General features: G+C 38.5%; 1 protein-coding gene across 2 annotated transcripts in view; it reads right to left on the minus strand.

The window, feature by feature from the left end:
* The window catches only part of erbb4b (erb-b2 receptor tyrosine kinase 4b), a 1,694,493-nt gene that overhangs the window by 1,326,083 nt on the left and 349,107 nt on the right, over positions 1-19,303 (minus strand). The window lies entirely within an intron of this gene.

Genomic DNA, 19,303 nt, shown 5'->3' on the forward strand with positions numbered 1-19,303 from the left:
CAGTTCCAGGAGCTCAGTCAGCTGGAGGAGAGCGTGGCTCGACTCATGCGTGGCCGGGTGACTGGCCCCGTTGCTATTGGAGATGCCGACCCTGTGCTGGGACCCAATGGTAAGGACATGACCGTTTGGACCTCTCTGGTTCCCCTTGCGCTTCAGATCTACATCCTTTGCCACTGTCCCACCAATGCGCATAATGGCACCACTCATGCCTCCCTCGCTGACGCCCTGTCCTCACTCTAAAGCTACTCTTGTGCCTTCCTGCTTTCAGCTGGTGAGGAGGAGGTCCCTGAAGCTGAGAGTGCCAGTCCCTCGGAAGAGGGGTCGACGAGGACCAAGAGGAAGGCAGCACATTGGGGGAACCCTCATCCGCGCCAGGGGATGGCAATGGAGGGGACATGTCTTGCCTGGAGGAGAGCCAGGGGTCGGTGTTGCAGGGGGGTGTAGCTCCTGGGCCCAGTGGCGTCCAGGCACGCGGGAAGGGTCGGGCAGCACGGCTGCCTTCTCCCCAGAGGGAGAGTCCACCTTCCAGTCCGGAGACGGTCCTCGCCCAGGAGGTGCGCCTCCTTGATGAAATGTCCGCGGCCTCGGAGCGGCGCCACAACGAGTTCATGGGGGTTGTGGGACAGTTGCCTCAGGCCATTGAGTCCCTGGCTCATAGTGTGGCCAATTTCGGGGACTCATAGGCCAGGGGTGTCGAGCAACTCGCGGCAGCACAGGCCAGGGGTGTCGACCAACTCGCGGCAGCACAGGACGCGAGTCGCGAGTTCATGAGTGGTGCCGTCCAGACACTGGCTGATCTGATGCGGGCACAGACCAGGGCAGTTCGCGCACTCACTTCTGCCACACTTGCTGTGTCACGGAAGCATCGCCAGGGCACCTGCCGCCCTGCTGCAGCACAGCGGTCTGGCCTTCACCAGATTGCTGCGCTTGCTGCAGTGCCAGCCCAGCCGAGTGCCAGTGTCTCTGGCGACCAGCGAGCGCCTGGCATCAGCCAGCTTGCCCCCATTGCTGCAGCCGCCACTGCCACTCCCCCAGCCAAGATGCGACGAGCTGCTGGAGAGACTGATGCTGGCCAGCCACAGCTGCAGCAGTCAGCAGCCGGCCCCTCCAGGGACGGACCTCGTCTAGTCCGACCCCCAAGGGCATCTGCCGTCACGCATTGTGCCCCTCAGGAGCCTTCCCCCAGCCTTGCAACACCCACAGGGCCCAGGTTGAGGTGGAGCAACAGGTCGGGCAGGGGCCGGAGAAGCCTGCACAAGGTCTCGCCCTCTCGGCACACCAAGTAGAGTGTGTTGCCAACTGTTTTTTTTATATGGGGGTGTTTGTGTTCTGGAGGGGGGGGGCTTATTTTGGTAAGGCCGAAGATGAAGGCAAATGTTTTTTTATGTGGGGGTGTTTGTGTTCTGGAGGCGGGGGGCTTATTTTGGTAAGGCCGAGGATGAAGGCCAATTGGATGGACGATTTTTTTATTCCTCCCCAGGTTGTGGGAGTGAGATATGTTTTTGACTGTCTTTTGGGGGTCTTGTCTGTTTTTCTGTTTCATGTGGGAAGGGCCCTGAGTTTGTTAAATAAAGCTTTTTATTTATTCAGCTTGTCCAGGTGTCATGTTTCAAGTGGTTGTTGCGTTAACCGGCTGAGGGCTTGCGGAGCGACTGCATTCAGGTGTGTTCATTGCCACAAGCCATTCCCTGACAGGGGGCCTAGAAGTCTCGTTCAATAAGCCGCCGGCGGACGGCCCTTGGACCTTGTGGCTCCCTCCTGGGCTGCTACTCCTCCTCCTCCTCCTCATGGTCCTCCTGCTCGTCCTCCTGAGGTGGTGGTCCAACGCGAGGTGGCAGTGCCTGAGTCCTGCGGATAGCCAGGTTGTGCAGCATGCAGCAAACGACGACGAGCTGGGAGACTCTATCCGGCGAATACTGTAGAGATCCGCCGGAACGATCCAGGCAGCGGAACCGTTGCTTGAGGACGCCAATCGTTTGCTCTATGATGTTCCTTGTGGCTTGATGGCTTTCGTTGTATGCCTCCTCCGCAGGGGTCCTGGGCGCGCGAAGCGGGGTCATGAGCCATGTACACAAAGGGTAGCCCTTGTCCCCAATAAGCCATCCCCTTGGTGGAGGCTGTGCCTCGAACATGTCAGCCACAGTAGTCTGGCGCAGGATAAATGCATCGTGGCTGCTTCCTGGAAAGCGGGCATTGACAGCTAGGATGCGCTGCCTGTGGTCACACACCAGCTGTACATTGAGGGAATGGTAGCCCTTCCGGTTGCGGTAATCCTCGGCATTGTCGATAGGTGCCCGCATAGCCACATGCGTGCAGTCAATGGCGCCCTGCACCATGGGGAAGTCGGCGATCCTGGCAAATCCGACTGCACGCTGCTCCTGCCTCTCTCGGGTCATGGGGAAGGAGATGAATTGGTGTCTCCTTGCGAAAAGGGCATCGGTGACCTGCCGGATGCAGCGATGCATGGCGAACTGGGAGATGTTCGCTATGTCCCCAGCAGCGGCTTGGAAGGAGCCGCTTGCATAAAAGTTCAGAGCCACCGTGACCTTCACTTCCACCGACAGAGACGTCCTGCACATCAGCTGTGGACGCAGATCTCTGTGAAGCAGCTGGCAGATCTCTGCAACCACCTCCCTTCTGAAGCGCAGCCTCTTAACACAATGCGCGGCAGTCATGGTGAGATAGGACACCTGCTGCCGGTATTCCCAGAGTGGGTAAGGCCTACGTTGCCGACGCCTGATGGCCCCTCTGCGTCTAGGCATGGCTGGCCCTCTCACACAGCGTCTGCGAGCCCTTCACACATAATGCTGGAACTGAGGGTTGGAACCCCATGCAGCCCCCATAATAAACTTGCAAACAGTGAAATCACAATGAGTCAAATTTCAAAGCTCTGGCCAGAAGCCAAAAATACCTCTCCTATGTTGTCCCAAATCAGTAAGGTCTGTTCCTTGGTCTCTGTCCAGAAATCCAAAGCACTAAAGTCATTGCAGCAAAATGGCTGGCCTTTATAGTTCAGTGTAAGTGCCCTTTAATTAGCGCTCCCCGAGGCCCGCAGGGCCTCTGCTGCGTTCCACTTCACAGTTCTTAACAGCGCCACGCCCACATTGGGCGGGCGCCACTGAATTTCCGGTTTGGGGTGCACAAACAGCGTTACACGACGAAATGACATCATAAGCTGCGCGCGCAGCTGAGCGGGCGCAAACACTTTGCGCCGGCGCTAAATGTCAACTGAAGTTGGGCGTAGGCGCAGATCGGCCTGCGCCCGGGCGCTAAGTGCCTAGCGCTGGAAATCTACCCCTCTTATGGCGTTAACGGCTGGCGAACGCAACTGAATTTCTAGGCCCATGTTACTGGGAGACTATGTTACTGGGAGACTATGTTACTGGGAGACTATGTTACTGGGAGACAATTTTATTGGAAGGCAATGTTAATGGAAGACAAATTTTGATGGAAGGCAATGTTACTGGAAGGCAATTTTAATGGAAGACAATGTTTATGGAAGACAATTTTGATGGAAGACAATGTTACTGGAAGACAATGTTACTGGGAGACAATGTTAATGGAAGACAATATTAATTCAAGACAAAGTTATTGGAAGACAATGTTAATGGAAGACAATTTTAATGGAAGACAATGTTACTGGGAGACTATGTTACCAGGAGACTATGTTACCGAGAGACAATGTTACTGGGAGACAATGTTACTGGGAGACTATGTTAATGGAAGACAATGTTAATGGAAGACAATGTTTATGGAAGACAATTTTGATGGAAGACAATGTTACTGGAAGACAATGTTACTGCGAGATTGTTACTGGGAGACAATGTTACTGGGAGACAATGTTACTGGGAGACAATGTTAATGGAAGACAATATTAATTCAAGACAAAGTTATTGGAAGACAATGTTAATGGAAGACAATTTTAATGGAAGACAATGTTACTGGGAGACTATGTTACCAGGAGACTATGTTACCGAGAGACAATGTTACTGGGAGACAATGTTACTGGGAGACAATGTTACTGGGAGACAATGTTACTGGGAGACAATGTTACTGGGAGACAATGTTACTGGGAGACTATGTTAATGGAAGACAATGTTACTGGGAGACAATGTTACTGGGAGACAATGTCACTGGGAGACAATGTTACTGGGAGACTATGTTACTGGGAGACTATGTTAATGGAAGACAATGTTAATGGAAGACTATGTTACTGGGAGACAATGTCACTGGGAGACAATGTCACTGGAAGACAATGTTACTGGGAGACTATGTTAATGGAAGACAATGTTAATGGAAGACAATGTTACTGGGAGACAATGTTACTGGGAGACAATGTCACTGGAAGACAATGTTACAGGAAGACAATGATAATTGAAGAAAATGTTAATGGAAGACCATGTTATTTTAGGACAAAGTTAATGGAAGATGATATTAATGGCGGAGAAATTTACCGGCAGGCAATTTTAAAGGAAGACAATGTTAATGGAAGACAATGTTACTGGAAGATAATGTTAATGGAGGACAATGTTAAAAGAAGACAATGTTAAAGGAAGACAATATTATTGGAAGACAATTTTAATGGAAGACAATTTTAAAGGAAGACAATGTTAATGGAAGGCCAAGATAATGGAAGACAATGTTACTGGAAGACAATGTTAATGGAATACAATGTTACTGGAAGACAATGTTATTGGAAGACAATGTTAATGGAGGACAATGTTAATGGAAGACAATGTTAATGGAATACAATGTTACTGGAAGACAATGTTAATGGAGGACAATGTTAATGGAAGACAATGTTAATGGAGGACAATGTTAATGGAAGACAATGTTAAAGGAAGACAATGTTAATGGAAGGCCAAGATAATGGAAGACAATGTTACTGGAAGGCCAAGATAATGGAAGACAATGTTACTGGAAGACAATGTTAATGGAATACAATGTTACTGGAAGACAATGTTAATGGAGGACAATGTTAATGGAAGACAATGTTAAAGGAAGACAATGTTAATGGAAGACAAATTTACTGGAAGACAATGTTAATGGAAGACAATATTACAGGAAGACAATATTACAGGAAGACAATGTTAATGGAAGACAATGTTAATGGAAGACCATGTTAATAGAGGACAATTTTAATGGAAGACATTGTTAATGAAAGACAATGTTAATGGAAGACAATGTTAATGGAAGACAATGTTATTGGAAGACAATGTTACTGGAAGACAATGTTACTGCGAGATTTTTACTGGGAGACAATGTTACTGGGAGACAATGTTACTGGGAGACAATGTTACTGGGAGACAATGTTACTGCGAGATTTTTACTGGGAGACAATGTTACTGGAAGACAATGTTAATGGAAGACAATGTTACTGGAAGACAATGTTACTGGAAGACAATGTTACTGGGAGACAATGTTACTGGAAGACAATGATGATTGAAGAAAATGTTAATGGAAGACAATTTTTTGGAAGACCATATTACTTTAGGACAAAGATAATGGAAGACAAAGTTACTGGAAGACAATTTTAAAGGAAGACAATGTGAATGGAAGACAATGGTCCAGTAATTCGGGTCCCAACGCATGAGTAAGCACCGTGTACTCACGCGTGGGCCCGATGGAAGTGCCGGTTTTCAGCATGCACAGCGCATGCGCGGAAAACCGGCATTTCCTTTCCTCTGAACCAAGGGGTTCAGAGGTGGAATGCGTGCGCGCAGGAGTCTGCGTGTGCGCGCTGAAATTCCTTTTTTTTTTACAGGGTTGCCCGTGCGATAAGGCCTCCAGTTTGTACACGAGAAAAAAGCAGACGTAAGTACTTAGTTTTAAAAGGTAAATGGTCTATTAATTAAAGTTAGACATTTTTTTCCACAGGTTTATTATTTTTAAAGTCTTTACAGTAAGGTAAGTGTATTTTTAGACCCGCCTTTTAAAAAAATTAATTTTTTCAAACATTTGAATATTTGTTTAAATTAGTTTTTTAGTTATTAATAGTTCAATAAATTAGTGGGATTTTTAAAAACTTTTATTTGAAGTTTAAGTACTGTTTTGAGCGCCCGGAGTTTTCATGAGTTTGACAGTTCTTACTATCAAACTCATGAATGAACTTTTGCAACCTCCGATTGGTTGCCCAGTGCTCACGTGATCCCAGCCAGCTCATCGAACTAACTACGCTGCTGGATCACGCAAGCACAGTGCGCCGGGAGCTGAACCGGGCCACTGACAGGAAATCCACGCAGGGCCAGGCTTCAACTGTCGGCGCGCTATGTAAGTGTAGGTTGGGGGCTTGCACCCATGGGAAGCCCCCGACACCAATTTCTGGGCCATTGTGAATGGAAGACAATGTGAATGGAAGACAATGTTAATGGAAGAAAATGTTAATGGAAGACAATTTTTTGGAAGACCATGTTACTTTAGGACAAAGTTAAAGGAAGACGATGTTAATGGCAGACAAAGTTACATGAAGAAAATTTTAAAGGAAGACAATGTTACTGGAAGAAAATCTTACTGGAAGACAATGATAATGGAAGACAATGTTACAGGAAGACAATGTTACTGGAAGACAATGTTAATGGAATACAATGTTACTGGAAGACAATGTTACTGGAAGACAATGTTACTGGAAGACAATGTCACTGGAAGAGAATGATAATGGAAGACAATCTTACAGGAAGACAATGTTACTGGAAGACAATGTTACTGGAAGACAATGTTAATGGAAGACAAAGCTAATGGAGTACAGCATTACTGGAAGACAATATTAATGGAAGACTATGTTAATGGAAGACTATGTTAATGGAAGACTATGTTAATAGAGGACAATTTTATTGGAAGACATTGTTAATGAAATACAATTTTCATGGAAGACATTGTGAATTGAAGAAAATGTTAATGGTAGACAATTTTATAGAAGACAATGTTACTCTAGGACAAAGATAATGGAAGAAGATGTTAATGGAAGACAAAGTTACAGGAAGACAATGTTAATGGAAGACAATGTTACTGGAAGACAGTGTTAATGGAATACAATGTTACTGCAAGACAATGTTAATGGAAGACAATGTTAATGGAAGACAATGTTACTGGAAGACAATTTTACTGGAAGACAATATTAACTGAAGACAATATTAATGGAAGAGAATGTTACTGGAAGAAAAAAGTAATGGAGGGCAAAGTTAATGGAAGACCATTTTATTGGAAGACCATTTTAATGGAAGACCATTTCATTCGAAGACAATTTTACTGGAAGGCAATGTTAATGGAAGAAAGTTTAAAAGGAAGACAATGTTACTGGGAGAAAAAGTTAATGGAATGCAATGTTAATGGAAGAAAATGTTACTGGAAGACAATGTTAATGGAAGACAATGTTACTGGAAGACAATATTAATGGAAGACAATGTTAATGGAAGACAATATTAATGGAAGACAATGTTAATGGAAGACAATATTAATGGAAGACAATGTTAATGGAAGACAATGTTACTGGAAGACAATGTTAATGGAAGACAATATTAATGGAAGTCAATGTTAATGGAAGACAATATTAATGGCAGACAATGTTAATGGGAGACAATATTAATGGAAGACAATGTTAATGGAAGACAATATTAATGAGAGACAATGTTAATGGAAGACAATGTTTTTGGAAGATAATGTTGATGGAAGACAATGTTGATGGAAGACAATGTTAATGGAAGGCAATCTTAATGGCAGACCATGTTAATAGCGGACAATTCTATTGGAAGACAAAGTTAATGGATGACAATTTTATGGAAGACCAGGTTACACTAGGACAAAGTTAATGGAAGACAAAGTTACTGGAAGACAATGTTAATGGAAGACAATGTTACTGGAAGACAATGTTACTGGAAATCAATGTTAATGGAAGACAATGTTAATGGAAGACAATGTTAATGGAAGACAATGCTTCTGGAAGACAATGTTAATGTTAGACAATGTTAATCGAAGACAATGTTACTGGAGGAAAATGTTAATGTGAGACAATGTTGATGGAAGACAATGTTAATGGAAGACAATGTTTCTGGAAGACAATGTTAATGTTAGACAATGTTAATCGAAGACAATGTTACTGGAGGAAAATGTTAATGTGAGACAATGTTGATGGAAGACAATGTTAATGGAAGACAATGTTACTGGAAAACAATATTAATGGAGGTCAATGTTAATGGAAGACAATATTACTGGGAGATAAAGTGAATGGAAGACAATGTGAATGGATTACAATGTTACTGGAAGACAATGTTAATGGAAGACAATATTAATGGAAGACAATGTTATTGGAAGACAATGTTAATGGAAGACAATGTTAATGGAAGATAATGTTAATGGAAGACAATGTTACTGGGAGACTATGTTACTGGGAGACTATGTTACTGGGAGACTATGTTACTGGGAGACAATTTTATTGGAAGGCAATATTAATGGAAGACAAATTTTGATGGAAGGCAATGTTACTGGAAGACAATGTTACTGGAAGACAATGTTACTGGGAGACAATGTTACTGGGAGACAATGTCACTGGAAGACAATGTTACAGGAAGACAATATTACAGGAAGACAATGTTAATGGAAGACAATGATAATTGAAGAAAATGTTAATGGAAGACAATTTTTTGGAAGACCATGTTATTTTAGGACAAAGTTAATGGAAGATGATATTAATGGCGGAGAAATTTACCGGCAGGCAATTTTAAAGGAAGACAATGTTAATGGAAGACAAAGTTACTGGAAGACAATGTTACTGGAAGACAATGTTACTGGAAGACAATGTTACTGGAAGACAATGTTACTGGAAGACAATGTTACTGGAAGACAATGTTACTGGAAGATAATGTTAATGGAGGACAATGTTAAAAGACGACAATATTAAAGGAAGACAATATTATTGGAAGACAATTTTAATGGAAGACAATTTTAAAGGAAGACAATGTTAATGGAAGACAAAGATAATGGAAGACAATGTTACTGGAAGACAATGTTAATGGAATACAATGTTACTGGAAGACAATGTTAATGGAGGACAATGTTAATGGAAGACAAATTTACTGGAAGACAATGTTAATGGAAGACAATATTACAGGAGGACAATATTACAGGAAGACAATGTTAATGGAAGACAATGTTAATGGAAGACCATGTTAATAGCGGACAATTTTAATGGAAGACATTGTTAATGAAAGACAATTTTAATGGAAGACAATGTTACTGGAAGACAATGATAATTGAAGAAAATGTTAAGGGAAGACAATTTTGATGGAAGACAATGTTAATGAAAGACAATTTAACTGGAAGACAATATTAAAGGAAGACCATGTTAAAGGAAGACAGTTTTAATGGAAGACATTGTTACTGGGAGAAAAAGTTAATGGAAGACAATTTTAATGGAAGACAATGTTTCTGGAAGTCAATGTTTCTGGAAGTCAATGTTACTGGAAGACAATGTTAAAGGAATACAATGTCAAAGGAATACAATGTCAAAGGAATACAATGTTAATGGAAGACAATGTTAATGGAAGACAATGTTAATGGAAGACAATGTTAATGGAAGACAAAGCTAATGGAGTACAGCATTACTGGAAGACAATATTAATGGAAGACTATGTTAATGGAAGACTATGTTAATAGAGGACAATTTTATTGGAAGACATTGTTAATGAAATACAATTTTCATGGAAGACATTGTGAATTGAAGAAAATGTTAATGGTAGACAATTTTATAGAAGACAATGTTACTCTAGGACAAAGATAATGGAAGAAGATGTTAATGGAAGACAAAGTTACAGGAAGACAATGTTACTGGAAGAAAATCTTACTGGAAGACAGTGTTAATGGAATACAATGTTACTGCAAGACAATGTTAATGGAAGACAATGTTAATGGAAGACAATGTTACTGGAAGACAATTTTACTGGAAGACAATGTTACAGGAAGACAATGATAATGGAAGACAATGTTACAGGAAGACAATGTTAATGGAAGAAAATATTAACTGAAGACAATATTAATGGAAGAGAATGTTACTGGAAGAAAAAAGTAATGGAGGGCAAAGTTAATGGAAGACCATTTTATTGGAAGACCATTTTAATGGAAGACCATTTCATTCGAAGACAATTTTACTGGAAGGCAATGTTAATGGAAGAACGTTTAAAAGGAAGACAATGTTACTGGGAGAAAAAGTTAATGGAATGCAATATTAATGGAAGAAAATGTTACTGGAAGACAATGTTAATGGAAGACAATGTTAATGAAAGACAATATTAATGGAAGACAATGTTAATGGAAGACAATATTAATGGAAGACAATGTTAATGGAAGACAATGTTACTGGAAGACAATGTTAATGGAAGACAATATTAATGGAAGTCAATGTTAATGGAAGACAATATTAATGGCAGACAATGTTAATGGAAGACAATATTAATGGAAGACAATGTTAATGGAAGACAATGTTGATGGAAGACAATGTTGATGGAAGACAATGTTAATGGAAGGCAATGTTAATGGCAGACCATGTTAATAGCGGACAATTCTATTGGAAGACAAAGTTAATGGATGACAATTTTATGGAAGACCAGGTTACACTAGGACAAAGTTAATGGAAGACAAAGTTACTGGAAGACAATTTTAAGGGAAGACAATGTTAATGGAAGACAAATTTACTGGCAGACAATGTTACTGGAAGAAAATGTTAATGGAACATAATGTTACGGAAGACAATGTTACTGGGAGAAAAAGTGAAAGGAAGACAATGTTAATGGAAGACAATGTTACTGGAAGACAATGTTAATGGAAGACAATGTTACTGGAAGACAATGTTACTGGAAGACAATGTTACTGGAAGACAATGTTACTGGAAATCAATGTTAATGGAAGACAATGTTAATGGAAGACAATGTTAATGGAAGACAATGCTTCTGGAAGACAATGTTAATGTTAGACAATGTTAATCGAAGACAATGTTACTGGAGGAAAATGTTAATGTGAGACAATGTTGATGGAAGACAATGTTAATGGAAGACAATGTTACTGGAAGACAATATTAATGGAGGTCAATGTTAATGGAAGACAATATTACTGGGAGAAAAAGTGAATGGAAGACAATGTGAATGGATTACAATGTTACTGGAAGACAATGTTAATGGAAGACAATATTATTGGAAGACAATGTTAATGAAGGACAATGTTAATGGGAGTGTGGTAAACCACTGTTGTTGTTGTTGTTGTTGTTACACACTGTTGTACCTATGCATGCCTCAACATGTCTCGGCTGGCTCCACCCACACAGGCCCAGGTATAAAGGTGATTGACCTGCAGCCCCCTGCCTTCTTGGAACCCAGTCAACCACGAGAGGCATGCTCTGTTCTTTGCTAATAAAAGCCTTTAGTTACTCTCTTAACTCTCAGTCTTTTACGAGTAATTGATAGCGCATCAGGGAGACAATGTTAATGGAAGACAATGCTACTGGAGGACAATATTACTGGAAGACAATGTTAATGGAAGATAAAGTTACTAGAAGACAATGTTACTGGAAGACAATATTAATGGAATACAATGTTACTGGAAGACAATTTTACTGGAAGACAATGTTAATGGAAGACAATGTTAATGGTGGACAATGTTCCTGGAATACAATGGTAATGGAAAACGATATTACTGGGAGAAAAAGTGAATGGGAGACAATGTTAATGGAAGACAATGTTACTGGAAGACAATGTTAATGGAAGACAATATTACTGGGAGAAAAAGTGAATGGAAGACAATGTTAATGGAAGACAATGTTACTGGAAGACAATGTTACTGGAAGACAATGTTAATGGAAGACGATGTTTCTGGAAGTCATTGTTAATTGAAGACAATGTTAACGGAAGACAGTTTTATGGAAGACCATATTACTCTGGACAAAGTTAATGGAAGACGATGTTAATGGAACACAAAGTTACTCTAAGACAATTTTAAAGGAAGACAATGTTAATGGAAGATAAAGTTACTGGAAGACAATGTTACTGGAAGACAAAGTTACTGGAAGACAATTTTATGGAAGACCAGTTTACTCTAGGATAAAGTTAATGGAAGACGATGTTAATGGAAGACAAAGTTACTGGAAGACAATTTCAAAGGAAGATGATGTTAAAGGAAGAAAATATTACTGGAAGACAATGTTACTGGAATTCAATGTTAATGGAAGACAATATTACTGGGAGAAAAAGTGAATGGAAGACAATATTAATGGAGGACAATGTTACTGGAAGACAATGTTAATGGAAGACAATGTTAATGGTAGACAATGTTACTGGAAGACAGTGTTACTGGAAGACAATGTTAATGGAAGACAATGTTAATGGAGGACAATGTTTCTGGAAGTCAATTTTAATGGTAGACAATGTTACTGGAAGACAATGTTACTGGAAGACAATGTTGATGAAAGAAAATTTTAATGGAAGACAATGTTACTGGAAGACAATGTTAATGGAAGACAATGTTGATGCAAGACAATGTTATTGGAAGACAATGTTAATTGAAGACAATATTAATGGAACACAATGTTACTGGAAGACAATGTTACTGGAAGACAATGTTAATGGTAGACAATGTTACTGGAAGACAATGTTAATGGAAGACGATGTTTCTGGAAGTCATTGTTAATCATTGTTAATTGAAGACAATGTAAACGGAAGACAGTTTTATGGAAGACCATATTACTCTGGACAAAGTTAATGGAAGACGATGTTAATGGAACACAAAGTTACTCTAAGACAATTTTAAAGGAAGACAATGTTAATGGAAGATAAAGTTACTGGAAGACAATGTTACTGGAAGACAAAGTTACTGGAAGACAATTTTATGGAAGACCAGTTTACTCTAGGATAAAGTTAATGGAAGACGATGTTAATGGAAGACAAAGTTACTGGAAGACAATTTCAAAGGAAGATGATGTTAAAGGAAGAAAATATTACTGGAAGACAATGTTACTGGAATTCAATGTTAATGGAAGACAATATTACTGGGAGAAAAAGTGAATGGAAGACAATATTAATGGAAGACAATGTTAATGGAAGACAATGTTAATGGTGGACAATGTTACTGGAAGACAGTGTTACTGGAAGACAATGTTAATGGAAGACAATGTTAATGGAAGACAATGTTTCTGGAAGTCAATGTTAATGGTAGACAATGTTACTGGAAGACAATGTTAATGGAAGACAATGTTTCTGGAAGTCAATGTTAATGGAAGAGAATATTACTGAAAGACAGTGTTACTGGAAGAACATGTTTCTGAAGGACAAAGGTAATGGTGGACAAAGTTAATGGAAGACCATTTTACTCTAGGACAACTTTAATGGAAGACAATGTTACTGGAAGACAATGTTAATCGAAGACAAAGTTACTGGAAGACAATTTTAAAGGAAGACAATGTAAATGGAAGACAATGTTAATGGAAGACAATATTAATGGAAGACTGTTAATGGAAGACAATATTAATGGGATACAATGTTTCTGGAAGACAATGTTACTGGAAGACAATGTTGATGAAAGAAAATTTTAATGGAAGACAATGTTACTGGAAGACAATGTTAATGGAAGACAATGTTGCTGCAAGACAATGTTATTGGAAGACAATGTTAATTGAAGACAATATTAATGGAAGACAATGTTACTGGAAGACAATGTTAATGGTAGACAATGTTACTGGAAGACAATGTTAATGGAAGACAATGTTTCTGGAAGACAATGTTAATGTTAGACAATGTTAATCGAAGACAATGTTACTGGAGGAAAATGTTAATGTGAGACAATGTTGATGGAAGACAATGTTAATGGAAGACAATGTTTCTGGAAGACAATGTTAATGTTAGACAATGTTAATCGAAGACAATGTTACTGGAGGAAAATGTTAATGTGAGACAATGTTGATGGAAGACAATGTTAATGGAAGACAATGTTACTGGAAAACAATATTAATGGAGGTCAATGTTAATGGAAGACAATATTACTGGGAGATAAAGTGAATGGAAGACAATGTGAATGGATTACAATGTTACTGGAAGACAATGTTAATGGAAGACAATATTAATGGAAGACAATGTTATTGGAAGACAATGTTAATGGAAGACAATGTTAATGGAAGATAATGTTAATGGAAGACAATGTTACTGGGAGACTATGTTACTGGGAGACTATGTTACTGGGAGACTATGTTACTGGGAGACAATTTTATTGGAAGGCAATATTAATGGAAGACAAATTTTGATGGAAGGCAATGTTACTGGAAGACAATGTTACTGGAAGACAATGTTACTGGGAGACAATGTTACTGGGAGACAATGTCACTGGAAGACAATGTTACAGGAAGACAATATTACAGGAAGACAATGTTAATGGAAGACAATGATAATTGAAGAAAATGTTAATGGAAGACAATTTTTTGGAAGACCATGTTATTTTAGGACAAAGTTAATGGAAGATGATATTAATGGCGGAGAAATTTACCGGCAGGCAATTTTAAAGGAAGACAATGTTAATGGAAGACAAAGTTACTGGAAGACAATGTTACTGGAAGACAATGTTACTGGAAGACAATGTTACTGGAAGACAATGTTACTGGAAGACAATGTTACTGGAAGATAATGTTAATGGAGGACAATGTTAAAAGACGACAATATTAAAGGAAGACAATATTATTGGAAGACAATTTTAATGGAAGACAATTTTAAAGGAAGACAATGTTAATGGAAGACAAAGATAATGGAAGACAATGTTACTGGAAGACAATGTTAATGGAATACAATGTTACTGGAAGACAATGTTAATGGAGGACAATGTTAATGGAAGACAATGTTAAAGGAAGACAATGTTAATGGAAGACAAATTTACTGGAAGACAATGTTAATGGAAGACAATATTACAGGAGGACAATATTACAGGAAGACAATGTTAATGGAAGACAATGTTAATGGAAGACCATGTTAATAGCGGACAATTTTAATGGAAGACATTGTTAATGAAAGACAATTTTAATGGAAGACAATGTTACTGGAAGACAATGATAATTGAAGAAAATGTTAAGGGAAGACAATTTTGATGGAAGACAATGTTAATGAAAGACAATTTAACTGGAAGACAATATTAAAGGAAGACCATGTTAAAGGAAGACAGTTTTAATGGAAGACATTGTTACTGGGAGAAAAAGTTAATGGAAGACAATTTTAATGGAAGACAATGTTTCTGGAAGTCAATGTTTCTGGAAGTCAATGTTACTGGAAGACAATGTTAAAGGAATACAATGTCAAAGGAATACAATGTCAAAGGAATACAATGTTAATGGAAGACAATGTTAATGGAAGACAATGTTAATGGAAGACAATGTTAATGGAAGACAAAGCTAATGGAGTACAGCATTACTGGAAGACAATATTAATGGAAGACTATGTTAATGGAAGACTATGTTAATAGAGGACAATTTTATTGGAAGACATTGTTAATGAAATACAATTTTCATGGAAGACATTGTGAATTGAAGAAAATGTTAATGGTAGACAATTTTATAGAAGACAATGTTACTCTAGGACAAAGATAATGGAAGAAGATGTTAATGGAAGACAAAGTTACAGGAAGACAATGTTACTGGAAGAAAATCTTACTGGAAGACAGTGTTAATGGAATACAATGTTACTGCAAGACAATGTTAATGGAAGACAATGTTAATGGAAGACAATGTTACTGGAAGACAATTTTACTGGAAGACAATGTTACAGGAAGACAATGATAATGGAAGACAATGTTACAGGAAGACAATGTTAATGGAAGAAAATATTAACTGAAGACAATATTAATGGAAGAGAATGTTACTGGAAGAAAAAAGTAATGGAGGGCAAAGTTAATGGAAGACCATTTTATTGGAAGACCATTTTAATGGAAGACCATTTCATTCGAAGACAATTTTACTGGAAGGCAATGTTAATGGAAGAACGTTTAAAAGGAAGACAATGTTACTGGGAGAAAAAGTTAATGGAATGCAATATTAATGGAAGAAAATGTTACTGGAAGACAATGTTAATGGAAGACAATGTTAATGAAAGACAATATTAATGGAAGACAATGTTAATGGAAGACAATATTAATGGAAGACAATGTTAATGGAAGACAATGTTACTGGAAGACAATGTTAATGGAAGACAATATTAATGGAAGTCAATGTTAATGGAAGACAATATTAATGGCAGACAATGTTAATGGAAGACAATATTAATGGAAGACAATGTTAATGGAAGACAATGTTAATGGAAGACAATGTTAATGGAAGACAATGTAAAAGGAAGACAATGTTACTGGAAGTCAATATTACTGGAAGACAATGTTACTGGAAGACAATGTTGATGGAAGACAATGTTGATGGAAGACAATGTTGATGGAAGACAATGTTAATGGAAGGCAATGTTAATGGCAGACCATGTTAATAGCGGACAATTCTATTGGAAGACAAAGTTAATGGATGACAATTTTATGGAAGACCAGGTTACACTAGGACAAAGTTAATGGAAGACAAAGTTACTGGAAGACAATTTTAAGGGAAGACAATGTTAATGGAAGACAAATTTACTGGCAGACAATGTTACTGGAAGAAAATGTTAATGGAACATAATGTTACGGAAGACAATGTTACTGGGAGAAAAAGTGAAAGGAAGACAATGTTAATGGAAGACAATGTTACTGGAAGACAATGTTAATGGAAGACAATGTTACTGGAAGACAATGTTACTGGAAGACAATGTTACTGGAAGACAATGTTACTGGAAATCAATGTTAATGGAAGACAATGTTAATGGAAGACAATGTTAATGGAAGACAATGCTTCTGGAAGACAATGTTAATGTTAGACAATGTTAATCGAAGACAATGTTACTGGAGGAAAATGTTAATGTGAGACAATGTTGATGGAAGACAATGTTAATGGAAGACAATGTTACTGGAAGACAATATTAATGGAGGTCAATGTTAATGGAAGACAATATTACTGGGAGAAAAAGTGAATGGAAGACAATGTGAATGGATTACAATGTTACTGGAAGACAATGTTAATGGAAGACAATATTATTGGAAGACAATGTTAATGAAGGACAATGTTAATGGGAGTGTGGTAAACCACTGTTGTTGTTGTTGTTGTTGTTACACACTGTTGTACCTATGCATGCCTCAACATGTCTCGGCTGGCTCCACCCACACAGGCCCAGGTATAAAGGTGATTGACCTGCAGCCCCCTGCCTTCTTGGAACCCAGTCAACCACGAGAGGCATGCTCTGTTCTTTGCTAATAAAAGCCTTTAGTTACTCTCTTAACTCTCAGTCTTTTACGAGTAATTGATAGCGCATCAGGGAGACAATGTTAATGGAAGACAATGCTACTGGAGGACAATATTACTGGAAGACAATGTTAATGGAAGATAAAGTTACTAGAAGACAATGTTACTGGAAGACAATATTAATGGAATACAATGTTACTGGAAGACAATTTTACTGGAAGACAATGTTAATGGAAGACAATGTTAATGGTGGACAATGTTCCTGGAATACAATGGTAATGGAAAACGATATTACTGGGAGAAAAAGTGAATGGGAGACAATGTTAATGGAAGACAATGTTACTGGAAGACAATGTTAATGGAAGACAATATTACTGGGAGAAAAAGTGAATGGAAGACAATGTTAATGGAAGACAATGTTACTGGAAGACAATGTTACTGGAGGTCAATGTTAATGGAAGATAATATTACTGGGAGCAAAAGTGAATGGAAGACAATGTTACTGGAAGACAATGTTACTGGAAGACAATGTTAATGGAAGACGATGTTTCTGGAAGTCATTGTTAATTGAAGACAATGTTAACGGAAGACAGTTTTATGGAAGACCATATTACTCTGGACAAAGTTAATGGAAGACGATGTTAATGGAACACAAAGTTACTCTAAGACAATTTTAAAGGAAGACAATGTTAATGGAAGATAAAGTTACTGGAAGACAATGTTACTGGAAGACAAAGTTACTGGAAGACAATTTTATGGAAGACCAGTTTACTCTAGGATAAAGTTAATGGAAGACGATGTTAATGGAAGACAAAGTTACTGGAAGACAATTTCAAAGGAAGATGATGTTAAAGGAAGAAAATATTACTGGAAGACAATGTTACTGGAATTCAATGTTAATGGAAGACAATATTACTGGGAGAAAAAGTGAATGGAAGACAATATTAATGGAGGACAATGTTACTGGAAGACAATGTTAATGGAAGACAATGTTAATGGTAGACAATGTTACTGGAAGACAGTGTTACTGGAAGACAATGTTAATGGAAGACAATGTTAATGGAGGACAATGTTTCTGGAAGTCAATTTTAATGGTAGACAATGTTACTGGAAGACAATGTTACTGGAAGACAATGTTGATGAAAGAAAATTTTAATGGAAGACAATGTTACTGGAAGACAATGTTAATGGAAGACAATGTTGATGCAAGACAATGTTATTGGAAGACAATGTTAATTGAAGACAATATTAATGGAACACAATGTTACTGGAAGACAATGTTACTGGAAGACAATGTTAATGGTAGACAATGTTACTGGAAGACAATGTTAATGGAAGACGATGTTTCTGGAAGTCATTGTTAATCATTGTTAATTGAAGACAATGTAAACGGAAGACAGTTTTATGGAAGACCATATTACTCTGGACAAAGTTAATGGAAGACGATGTTAATGGAACACAAAGTTACTCTAAGACAATTTTAAAGGAAGACAATGTTAATGGAAGATAAAGTTACTGGAAGACAATGTTACTGGAAGACAAAGTTACTGGAAGACAATTTTATGGAAGACCAGTTTACTCTAGGATAAAGTTAATGGAAGACGATGTTAATGGAAGACAAAGTTACTGGAAGACAATTTCAAAGGAAGATGATGTTAAAGGAAGAAAATATTACTGGAAGACAATGTTACTGGAATTCAATGTTAATGGAAGACAATATTACTGGGAGAAAAAGTGAATGGAAGACAATATTAATGGAAGACAATGTTAATGGAAGACAATGTTAATGGTGGACAATGTTACTGGAAGACAGTGTTACTGGAAGACAATGTTAATGGAAGACAATGTTAATGGAAGACAATGTTTCTGGAAGTCAATGTTAATGGTAGACAATGTTACTGGAAGACAATGTTAATGGAAGACAATGTTTCTGGAAGTCAATGTTAATGGAAGAGAATATTACTGAAAGACAGTGTTACTGGA

Source organism: Somniosus microcephalus, chromosome 4 (assembly GCF_052327205.1).
Source record: "Somniosus microcephalus isolate GS21.2 chromosome 4, FLI_Smic_1.0, whole genome shotgun sequence".
Taxonomy (NCBI): domain Eukaryota; kingdom Metazoa; phylum Chordata; class Chondrichthyes; order Squaliformes; family Somniosidae; genus Somniosus; species Somniosus microcephalus.